The sequence below is a fragment of the Glycine soja genome, chromosome 3 (assembly GCF_004193775.1).
Source record: "Glycine soja cultivar W05 chromosome 3, ASM419377v2, whole genome shotgun sequence".
NCBI lineage: Eukaryota > Viridiplantae > Streptophyta > Magnoliopsida > Fabales > Fabaceae > Glycine > Glycine soja.
The window spans coordinates 12,109,280-12,121,416 of NC_041004.1; positions in this window are offsets into that span (position 1 = coordinate 12,109,280).

A 12,137-nucleotide genomic window follows, 5' to 3' on the forward strand; every position below is an offset into this window, starting at 1 on the left:
GTGCAAGAGTACGATAACTAGAGCAACAAAAAGCCAAATACACGACGATAAAACAAAGTACTAAGAATACTTAATTACTAATAAGACTCCGTCATAATAATAATAATAATTAATCTAAAAGGATGATGGAGGCGGTGGTGATGGATCAAAGCAAGTACGGATGAAGGAGACATCTTCTTCAACTTGTGTGAGGCGAATATCCATGCCGGCAAAGCGCGTATCCAATGAGTCGAAACGTTCACCAACATAAGAACGAAGACCTCATAATTCGGTAAGGACTTCATTCATGAGTGCGGAATCTTCGCGTGGAGGAGGAGGTGAAGGAGTACGTTCATCTTGAGGAGGAAGTGCATCCTTCTTCAGCCATTGACCATTCCGATCTTTACGGTAACCAAAGGAAGTCACAGCACCAGCACCAATAGCAAAGGAACGCTTGACTTGAACAAATGGCTCATCATCAAGCGGAATTTGAAAATGACGCAGAAACAGAGTAATCAAATGTGGATAAGGAAGAGGTGCATTGGCCCGTAATGCCTTATGCATTCGGTACCGAACCAAATGGGCCCAGTCGATCTGACGACTGGTAAGAAAAGCCCACATAAGAATCAAATCCTCCTCAGAGGCTTGTGCTAAATTTGAAGATCGAGGAAGCAAAATCCTAACAATTATATAGTGCATTATGCGATTATCAAATGTTAATGACCTGGTCAGCAATCTACCGGTCATTTCAACTTGATCATTGCAGACCATGCGACGAGCATCATGACTCGAATAATCAAGTTTCCAGTCATCAACAATGGTGCCCTCAAAAGGTGCACCTTGACTGGGTAAATGAGTCAAAGAAAAGAACAGTGACTGATCAATGATCATAGAAATACCATGCACCTCAGAAATAATAATGTCATCCTGAATTTTTAAATTGCAGTAGAAGACCTTTACAAGTTCAGGATAATATGGCAATTTTAATGACATGAAATCAACAAGACCAGAATTTTGAAACACTTGATAGCAATCAAACGTTTCATCATTAAAGAATTCTACGTTTAGGTACTTAGGGTCTAAGATTATTCTAGAAGAAAACTAAGAAAGGTACTGTAGACGCTGATCATCGGATGAAAACAATGTTGATGATCTTGGAGATGACAAAGAAGGATGAATAGGTGTTGTGGGTGCTCCGGATGGGCCGTGGCGGCGATGGGCAGCCGCAGCAGCGGTGGAGGATGATCCCTTTCTCTTCTTCGATGGCTCTGCCATTTGATGAAGTTTTTGTGGATTTTGATCGGTGGAAGTGAAAGAGGAGTGAAAAAGAGGAAGATTGGGCTTTACGGGACGTGATTTGGTGAAGAATTGAGTGAGATTCGAAGATTTGAAGTTTTAGGTATGGAGGAAAACGTGGAGGAGGCTTTGGCTGCGCAGCAGCTCTAATTTTGTGAGTATTTATAGAAGAGGACGTATTGTAATCGATTACAGGGATTGGTAATCGATTACAGGACCAATAAGCCTACTGGTAATCAATTACAGGATGTTGTAATCGATTACAGGCTGCCTGTTCATGTGTAATCGATTACAGTGAATGGTAATCGATTACCAGAGCTTAAACTAGGCTAGTTCCTCTAAAGTAACCTATGTTTATGCTAAATACATCTAACACTTATCAATCATCATCACTAATATGTATTTAATTCATTCAAACAAGTATTAATCAAACAATTAACACACACCAATCAAATATAATCAAATACTTATAATTAAACACAATCTAACAAAAGCAATCATCAAAACATAATCAAAAACAATAATCAACATAACTATCAATCAAAAACATTAATGACAATCAAATACTTAAGGAGTAAACAAGCATCAAAAACTCAATCAAAAGTTAACAATCATAGACAAAAATCATCAAAGTAATCAATCAATGACAAGTGACCTGTTGGTATCATTTGATATTACTTGTTGGGCTTGTTGATCAAGTGGCCTTTGTTTGTTGTCTCCATAAATCACATATCCATTTGTCTTGGGGAGAAATATGAATAAACTTTGATGCATGCCATGTGTTTGGAGAAATTGCTATCAATGTATCACCTTTTCTCTTCTTCGTTTTCTCAGTCTTTCATCATGATACCCAGATTTATGATTTTATTTTTCTGAATCACTTGAATTTTTTTTTTATTTTCTTCCCAAGTGATCTATGCTTTCTTTTCTTTCTTTTCTTTGAGATTCCTCTTGTCGTATTTTTCAATTCTTCTTTCAAAGACAAGATAATCGGATCTCATGTGCCAAGGTTGATTACTTTCATAGCATGATGGGGCTAAGGAGGAGTCTTCTTCTTTCTTCTTTGTATTGATGTTTGATTTTCTTTTATTTCTTTTGTTTCTCAGAAATTTATTGAACCTTTTCACAAAGAGTCTGAAATCATCATCATCTTCTTCTGTTTCAGTCTAGTCCTCTTTGTCACTTTCTTCTTGAATAAAAGATGATGAGGCTCTGAATGCTATTCTTTTTCTCTTTATATCATTCTCTTCATGTTGATGGAGTCTCATAAGTTCCATTTCATGTTCTTGAAGTTTTCCAAAGAGAGTGGCAAGAGACATATTAGTGGGATCTCTTGATTATGCAATTGCTGTTACTTTTGGTTGCCATTGCCTGCTTAAACATCTCAACACTTTGTTAATAAGATCTTCATTAGGAAATATTTTTCCCAATGATGCAAGATGATTAACTATATGAGTAAATCTCTTTTGCATATCTTCTATGGTCTCATATTGAAACATATTGAACAGTTCATATTCATGTGTGAGAGTGTTTATTCTAGATCTTTTGACATTAGTTGTGCCTTCATAGGTTACTTGCAATGTATCCCACATTTCTTTTGCATTTTTACAATTTGAGACTCTAAAAAATTCATCCATGCCTAATGCAGAAGTGATTATATTTTTGGCCTTTAAATTTTATTGAACCTTTCTTCTTTCATTGTAGGTTTTCCCCTTATTTGTTTGATTTTACCTAAGCCTTCTATGTCAGCCCTAATATTTGGTTGCTTTAGTGTCTTTAGCATTTGTTGGTTATGATTCTTTTTTCTTTAGCTTTTACCTTTCCTGTGTATTATATATGGTTGGACCTTTTTTGTTTCAAATATTAAATTGCACCTTTTGTATCCTTTCCTATTGGGTAAATTGCTTTTTGTGTTGTACGTCAGCTATGAATGACTTTTTTTCATGCATGTCTATGATTCCCCTTTTTTTTTGCTTCTACCTTTCCTATGTATTATATTAGGCTGTTTTCGTTGTAGGTTTCCCCTTATTTGTTTGATTTTACCTAAGCCTTCTATGTCTGCCCTAATATTTGCTTGCTTTAATGTCTTTAGCATTTGTTGGTTATGATTCTTTTTTCTTTAGCTTTTACCTTTCCTATGTATTATATTTGGTTGGACCTTTTGTGTTTCAAATGTTAAATTGCACCTTTTGTATTCATTGCTAATGGATAGATTGCTTATTTGTGTTGTACCTCAGCTGTGAATGACTTTTTTTCGTGCATGTCTATGATTCCCCCTTTTTTTTTTTGCTTCTACCTTTCCTGTGTATTATATTAGGCTATTTCTGGTGTAGGTTTTCCCCTTATTTGTTTGATTTTTTCCTAAGCCGTCTATGTCAGCCCTAACATTTGGTTGCTTTAGTGTCTTTTGCTTTTGTTGGTTATCCTTCTTTTTTCTTTAGCTTTTACCTTTCTTGTGTATTATATTTAGGTTGACCTTTTGTGTTTCAAATATTAAATTGCACCTTTTTTATCCATTACTGCTGGGTAAATTTCTTATTTGTGTTGTACCTCAGCTGTGAATGACTTTTTTCGTGCATGTCTATGATTCCTTTTTTTTTTTTTTGCTTCTACCTTTCCTGTGTATTATATTAGGCTCTTTCCGTTGTAGGTTTTCCCCTTATTTGTTTGATTTTTTCCTAAGCCTTCTATGTCAGCCCTAATAATTGGTTGCTTTAGTGTCTTTAGCATTTGTTGGTTATCATTCTTTTTTCTTTAGCTTTTACCTTCCCTGTGTATTATATTTGGTTGGACCTTTTGTGTTGCAATTATTAAATTGCACCTTTTGTATCCATTGCTGTTGGGTAAATTGCTTATTTGTGTTCTACCTCAACTGTGAATAACTTTTTTTCCTGCATGTCTATGATTCCCTTTTTTTTTTTGCTTCTACCTTTCCTGTGTATTATATTAGGCTATTTCCGTTGTAGGTTTTCCCCTTATTTGTTTGATTTTTTCCTAAGCCTTCTATGTCAGCCCTAATATTTGGTTGGTTTAGTGTCTTTAGCTTTTGTTGGTTATGATTCCTTTTTCTTTAGCTTTTACCTTTCCTGTGTATTATATTTAGGTTGACCTTTTGTGTTTCAAATATTAAATTGCACCTTTTGTATCCATTGTTGTTGGGTAAATTTCCTATTTGTGTTGTACCTCAGTTGTGAATGACTTTTTTCGTGCATATCTATGATTCCCTTTTTTTTTTGCTTCTACCTTTCCTTTGTATTATATTAGGCTGTTTCCGTTGTAGGTTTTCCCCTTATTTGTTTGATTTTTTCCTAAGCCTTCTATGTCAGCCCTAATATTTGGTTGCTTTAATGTCTTTAGCATTTGTTGGTTATCATTCTTTTTTCTTTAGCTTTTTCCTTTCCTGTGTATTATATTTGGTTGGACCTTTTGTGTTTCAAATGTTAAAGTGCACCTTTTTTATTCATTGCTGCTAGGTAGAATTCTTATTTGTGTTCTACCTCAGCTGTAAATGACTTTTTTTGGTGCATGTCTATGATTCCTTGTTTTTTGCTTCTACCTTTCCTGTGTATTATATTAGGCTGTTTCCGATGTAGGTTTTCCCCTTATTTGTTTGATTTTTTCCTACGCCTTCTATGTTAGCCCTAATATTTTGTTGCTTTAGTGTCTTTGGCATTTGTTGGTTATCATTCTTTTTTCTTTAGCTTTTACCTTTTTTGTGTATTATATTTGGTTGGACCTTTTGTGTTTCAAATGTTAAATTGCCCCTTTTGTGTTCATTGTTGTTCGGTAGATTGCTTATTTGTGTTCTACCTTATTTGTAGATGATAATTTTGTTTTTATTCGTATGTCTGTCTATCATTCAAAAATGATACGCCAACTTTGTTTGCTTTTGTAGCAGTGGTGCATTTTGTATCAGCTACTTATTATTGTGTGTGTATTCTGTTGTTTCAAATATTAAATTGCACCTTTTGACTTTACCTTTCCTGTGTATTATATTTGGTTGCACCTTAAATTGTACCTATTGTATCCATTGCTGCTAAACAGATTGCTTATTTGTGTTCTACCTCAGTTGTGAATGACTTTTTTTGGTGCATGTCTATGATTGCCTTTTTTTTCTTCAACATTTCCTGTGTATTATATTAGGTTGTTTCCATTGTAGTTTTCCTCCTTATTCGTTTGATTTTACCTAAGCTTTCTATGTCATTTCATGAGTTCTATTTATGTTCATCAGCCCTTTATAATGATTGATGCCACTGGCTTGAATTTGTATTCATTTTGAAAAATTAAATTGCAACTTTCGTATTTGAAAAATTAAGTTGCACCATTTGTATCCATGTATGCCTTGAAACATATTGGCTTTCATTCTTACATGTGCAATGATGAGTGTTGCTTATCTAAATGATATAGTTTCTAAACATATAGTGTATCCATTTGCGCCATTTGTATTGTATTCTTTAGTTAATTTTGTTTATATTTTGGTATATCCTAACTGACATTGGTTTTTAATTTTGACCGAGACCAACAAACTACACAACTAATAGTGTCCGGCATTTCAAGTACAGGTTTGTTGAAATTTTAATATTGTTTGCAATCTTTATTATTCTGAATTGAGTTTGGTCTTTGTTGCAGTGATTGTTAATCTCAGAGTCACCGGCGATGATTCTATTTTGAAGTAATCCAAATTCAACAAGGTATCCCGTTTTGCCCTTCCTTTTTAATGAGTATGTTCTGCTGATGTCAGGTATACTTAATTTGTTGCAAGTGCAAGTTTGTGGGTGAGAGAGATGGTTCTTAAATATGAGTTCATGGTGGAGATGTTCTTTTGGCTGGATTTTTGAATGCTTTTCAATTGCGTGATTATTTGAATTTTTAGAGTTTGTTAGGTTGACCCAAATTAATATTTACATCTTAAATTGTATGTTTAAGACCTTCTTTTTGTATGTTTAACCAGAAAATTTAGTTTGGTGTACAAATAATGTTGCATGAATATTGATTTTTTGTGTTTCTTTCTTTTGTGTTATTAAGGTAACGTATAGATGCCTACAAAATCCCGTCAGCGGATTTTTTGGAATTTGTGTTTATATAGGTACTAATGACTCCAGCACTTTATCCTGTGGATATAAGCACGTATCAAATTAATAGTCTTTGTGTAGTGACCGTCAATATTCTGATTTCAATTTTTGAAATGGGATGTCACATTCATAATAATTATTAGAGTACACTATTAGATGTTTGCTGACGTGTAATTTCCCATGTAATTAATACACTACTAGATGTTTGCTGAGGTGCAATTTTCCAATGCCAAAATACTACCTGTCTATTCATACATCGGGAAGTAAAAAACATCATCTTTTCCATATACACATAATTATTGTTTTTGATTAACAGTTACTGTTACTATTTTTTAAAATTTAAGCTTTGGATGAAATTATTTATTATTATTATTTAATTATACACCAGTAGTCATGATAAACTAGCACGGAAAGTGTAATAGCCTCGCAATAAAAACACAACAACAGTAATCATAATAAACTAGCACAGGAAGTGTAAAAGGTTATCGGTTACTTTGTACATTGTTAACTATTCTTTATAACTGTTCACCCTCCCCCCCCTCCATAATTAAAACATAGTATTATATCAATCCATAACCACCCGATATCACCAAATCTTCACCCATTTTTCGAAGAACATCTCCAAACACAAAACACTATGAATACATCATCATCGAACGCGTCTGATGTTGTAAGTTTAACTTTTCTATCCTTTATGTTTACCTTCTTATAAGTATATGTTCGAGTTTGCTTCATCATGCATCCTTCATCCTTCTATGCTTGCTCTTTTCGTTCATAGTACACGTTTGATATTGCACATATTTATCTTCTCCTTTCAATGGGTACAAGTTTGTTCACTTACTTATTACATAAATGTTTCTCATCTAGGGCCCATCAAATTTACATGTACCAAGAATTGTGCACAGATTTGAGGCGTCATTCCATCTTGAGAAGGCCACGAATTTCACCCCTAAACATTTATTTATTTATTTATGTTAATCTCAAATAAATAATATGCTTGAAATGTTAACATGCAGAACATCATTGAGGTTCCTTTTGCTTATCATAGACAATGGTCTCTAAATTATCCAACTTATGTGCTATTCGACTACGAAGGAAACAAGCACTTTATAAAGCTTCATAAATATGCTAACTGATTCTTTTTTGGCGATGGACTGAAGGAACTTAGGAGAACCCATGGCATTCACGAAAGTGTTGTCATGCATTTTGTTGCATGGGACAAAAATACTACTTTCAGTGTGGACGTTGTGGGACCTCTACATAGACAAACACACCAAAGGGCAGCCACAACCACTAGGCGCCATGTTTTTACCATTGATGTCTCTGAGGATATGATACAACACAATTATCAATTGGTAGGTATTTGTTAATATAATCATAATCCTTTATATTATTTATTGTTGACATCTTATCTTTAATCACTGTGTTCCTTCTAACCTAGGTTCTGCCACCAGAGGCTTCAATATATTTAACTGCATAAAAAAAAATATATGATTGTAGATTGTGGTCGTGGTAGACATCACGAATGGATGATCACCATGAATAATGGCCTATCATGTGTTTCTGAGTCCTGGATCCATTATTTAGCTGACTTTCATTTGAAGCCTGGAGATGAGGTCGTCTTCTTCTACAACATTGACCAACATTTATGGGAGTTCCTCTATAGGAAGCAAGTTAAATGGGATCAGGAAGAGGATGAAGCTGACTCCACTTGAAGAACTATCTAATTATTTGTGTTTGTTTTATTTTTATATATTATGTTTGTAACTTAATTACCTTCAGGTAACGAACAATTTTTTTTGTTTTGTTTTTGTTGAACATTGTTAGCAAAACTACAAATATTATTATGTTATATTCTATGTTTGTGGGTTCAATTTTTCTATGCCATATTTATTATTTTGTTATATTCAATGTTGGTTGTTTCCAAATAATATGAGCTGGGCTTTTGAAAAAAGCCTGCACTTTAGTGAAAGTGGTTGTTCACCTTTGCAGAACCAAGAGACAATGAAATGTAGAGCTTCATATGCTTGAAGTACATGTAAGTTATCTTTCTTTGTCTACTTTGTGATTGATTTTTATTAACTTATTGTATACATTTACTGTTGCAGACCATTGATCCAACACTAACACTCGGTAGTGCCTTCCTCTCTGTGGATTAAAGTTGTCGAGGTTTATTGTTTGGGATCAGAGACACTAATTGAAGATGGAACTTCATATGTTATGTGTGTCTGTCATAGTACTTTGAATTGTAATTACATTAGCAGCCTTTTTAGACAATGTTTCATCTTTGTAATCTGAATCATATTATTATATATTGGGTTATTTATTATATGTTTGAATATACAAATTAATTTTTTAGAAATTTTTTTAAAGATTAGTAATATTTAACAATTAAGAAACCTCAAATCTGAGAATGAACACATGTGTTGGTAATATTCAAATAGGAGTATGAGCCCGGGCGTCCGCACGGGCAAAAGGCTACTTTATTTAATTATAAAACCTCATCATTTTTTTTTCTAAAACTCTATTTATTTACAAATAACAATCCTTTTTAAATTACTTTGTGAAAATTGGGATGTTATAAGTGGAATGGAGAAGAAAGAGAGAGAGGAGACGCCACTTCAAGGAGAAGATGAGTCTAGAAGAAGCTCACCACCATAGGAGGCTATAGATACGAGCTTGGAGGAAGAAGGAGATGAATGAAGGCAGAGGAAGAGAAGAGTAGGAAATTTTTTGCTCTAAAAGAGCTCTGAAATCTAAAGTTTAATTTTCAAATCATCAAAGTTGAAAAAATGCACACACATGACCTCTATTTATAGCCTAAGTGTCACACAAAATTGGAGGGAAATTTGAATTTCCATTCAAATTTCACTTGAATTTGAAATTGAATTTATGGAGCCAAAATTTCACTAATTATGATTAGTGAATTTTAGCTATGGTTCAGCCCACTAATCCAAGATCAAGTCCAAGATTCTCCACTAAGTGTGCTTAGGTGTCATGAGGCATGTAAAGCATGAAGGACATGCACAAAGTGTGACTATATGATGTGACAATGAGGTGTAGCAAGCAAATTCTCACCTCCACCTCTAAAATTTAATTGGATTGGGCTTCTCCCAATTCAATTAAATTTATTTCCAACCACACACATCAAATATTCACTTAATGCATGTGAAATTACAAAACTGCCCCTAATACAAAAACTAGTCTAGGTGCCCTAAAATACAAGGGCTAAAAAATCCTACATTTCTAGGGTACCTTACCTATATTATGGAGCCCTAAATACAAGGCCCAAAAATAATGAAACCTTAATCTAATATGTACAAAGATAAGCAGGCTCATACTTAGCCCATGGGCCCGAAATCTACCCTAAGGCTCATGAGAACCCTAAGGCCTTTTCTTGCATCTATGGCCCAATCTTCCTGGAGTCTTCTATCCAATGCCCTTGCAGGGTAGGATTGCATCACATAGTGCATCATCTTCTGACCAGCCCAATACAAGAAGGATCATGCCGATGTTGGATCAATTTCAACCATTTATACACAATTTCATTGACAACATTGTAGATGCCAAAACTGACAGTAACTGTGGATATCGGTTAATTGCCGTTTTATTAGGTATGGGTGAAGATTCTTGGTCCTTGGTGCATAAACATTTGCTTAAAGAACTTTCCAAATTCTCAGATGACTACATCAAGCTCTTCGGTGGCACAGGCAGATTCGACGAATTAAGGAGGTCCCTACTTGTTGATGGGTTATCCAAGGTATGTAATTTATGTTTTGCTTTTTAAGAATTAACTTTAAAAATAACTTTGTTGTGTATATTTGTTTCATTCAGGTTACTGTGGATAAATGGATGGATATAACCGAGATGGGATATGTCATTGCATCAAGGTATAATGTAATCCTTGTATCGTTGTCCCGACAACAAAGCATGACGTTCTTTCCTCTTAGAAGTCAACCACCAACAGATTCTTCTGTGCATCGCATAATTTGTATCGATCACGTCTATGAAAATCATTTTGTTCAGGTAAATTGAAGATAGATAGTGTTATTTTTAAATTTATGCAATCACTTGTGTACATTTGACTTAATATTGTTTCTTCATGTACAACAGGTTTATTTAAAAGATCGTTGTCCTTTACCACCTCGAGCATTGTTATGGTCTAGGAATTGTCATCCTCAGGCAAAGCAGTGGCCAACTCCATATATTAGTAGAATGCAACAGTACCGAAGCTTTATGATGTTCAAAAGAGACTATGTTGACATAAATGAAGATTGAACATGTAGCTTCTAATGCCTGATCGTTATGAATTTTAATCTCACATTAGAGTTTTCTATCTTTGTAGTATAATTTTGACTTATTTTTTTGACGCACAAATTAAATTTAAATATGTATCTGACATAGTTCCCATCAATCTTATTTTAAGTAAGTTATCTATCTTTGTAGGTTTCTTTAATGTAGTGGCACGATGACCAAGTTATCTATCTTTAATTAATTTTTACTTATTTTATAATTAATTATTACTTAAGGCACATAGGTCAAATCTAATTTTATATTTTAATTTTAGGTCAAGATCAATCTTATTTTAAGTAACTTAACTATCTTTCTATGTTTCTAATGTGGAAGACAAGGCTTGTCATCCAAGGCATTGTCATCAGACCAAAGAACTAATTAGTAATTAGAATCAAATAGATACTAGCTATATAAAATATAATAGCTTGTGACCAAAGGGTTGTAAGTCAGATGGATTGTCTCTAGTCATACACTACATTCAGCATGCACAACTAGTTGCCTTCTTATGCAAGTAACAATGTAGGTTTGAACTACAGCTACCATCAAATGATGTCCAAATGACTTGAAATTTTGTCTGCAGCATCCACTTGGCTTGAAACTGGCCATTTCCCACCCCAAATAAACTCCACATCTATAGCTCCCATCCCAAAAATCCAAAACCCAAAGACTATGAAAGATTATAGACCCATTTCCCTTTGCAATATCATTTACAAAATAATATCCAAAACCTTAGACAACTGCCTAAAACCTCTCCTAGAAAGATGTATATCTAAGAAGCAGTTAACTTTTATTGAGAACAGATCCGTCCTTGACAATATAATCATAGCCTTTGAGATTATTCATCATATGAAATGCAAAACTAGGGGAAAAAGGTGAACTGGCTCTGAAGATTGATATTAGCAAGGCCTTTGATATGGTTCAATGGTACTATTTATTGTGTGTCATGTAAAAAACTAGATTCCATCATAAACGAATTAGCTGTATGAAACTTTGTTTGGAAACAATTAAATATTTTGTCTTGATAAATGGGAAAATTGTTGGACCTATATCTCCAGGGAGAGGACTTAGATAGGGTGACCCACTGTCACCTTATTTGTTCATTATTTGCACATAGGGTTTATCCATTTTACTAAAGAGTGTAGAGAAGGAAGGAAAATCCATGGAGTGAAGGTGTGTAGAGAGGCTCCGAGTCTCTCACACCTTTTATTTGCTAATTGATTTTTTATTTATTTTGTAGGTCAGAAGAAAATGAAGTAAACACAATGAAGGAGATTCTTGATACTTATGGAAAAGCTTCTGGTTAGATGATAAATCTCCACAAATCTAGGATTTTTTTGAGCACCAATACCTCTCAAACTCTCAGACACATCTCCTCAACTCTCGGGCCTACCTTCTATTATTGAGAGGAGCAAGAAAGTTGTTTTTAGCTTTGTCAAAGATTGAGTATGGACATGTGTCAACCATTGGTCAACTCGTCATCTGTCTAAGGTTGGTAAG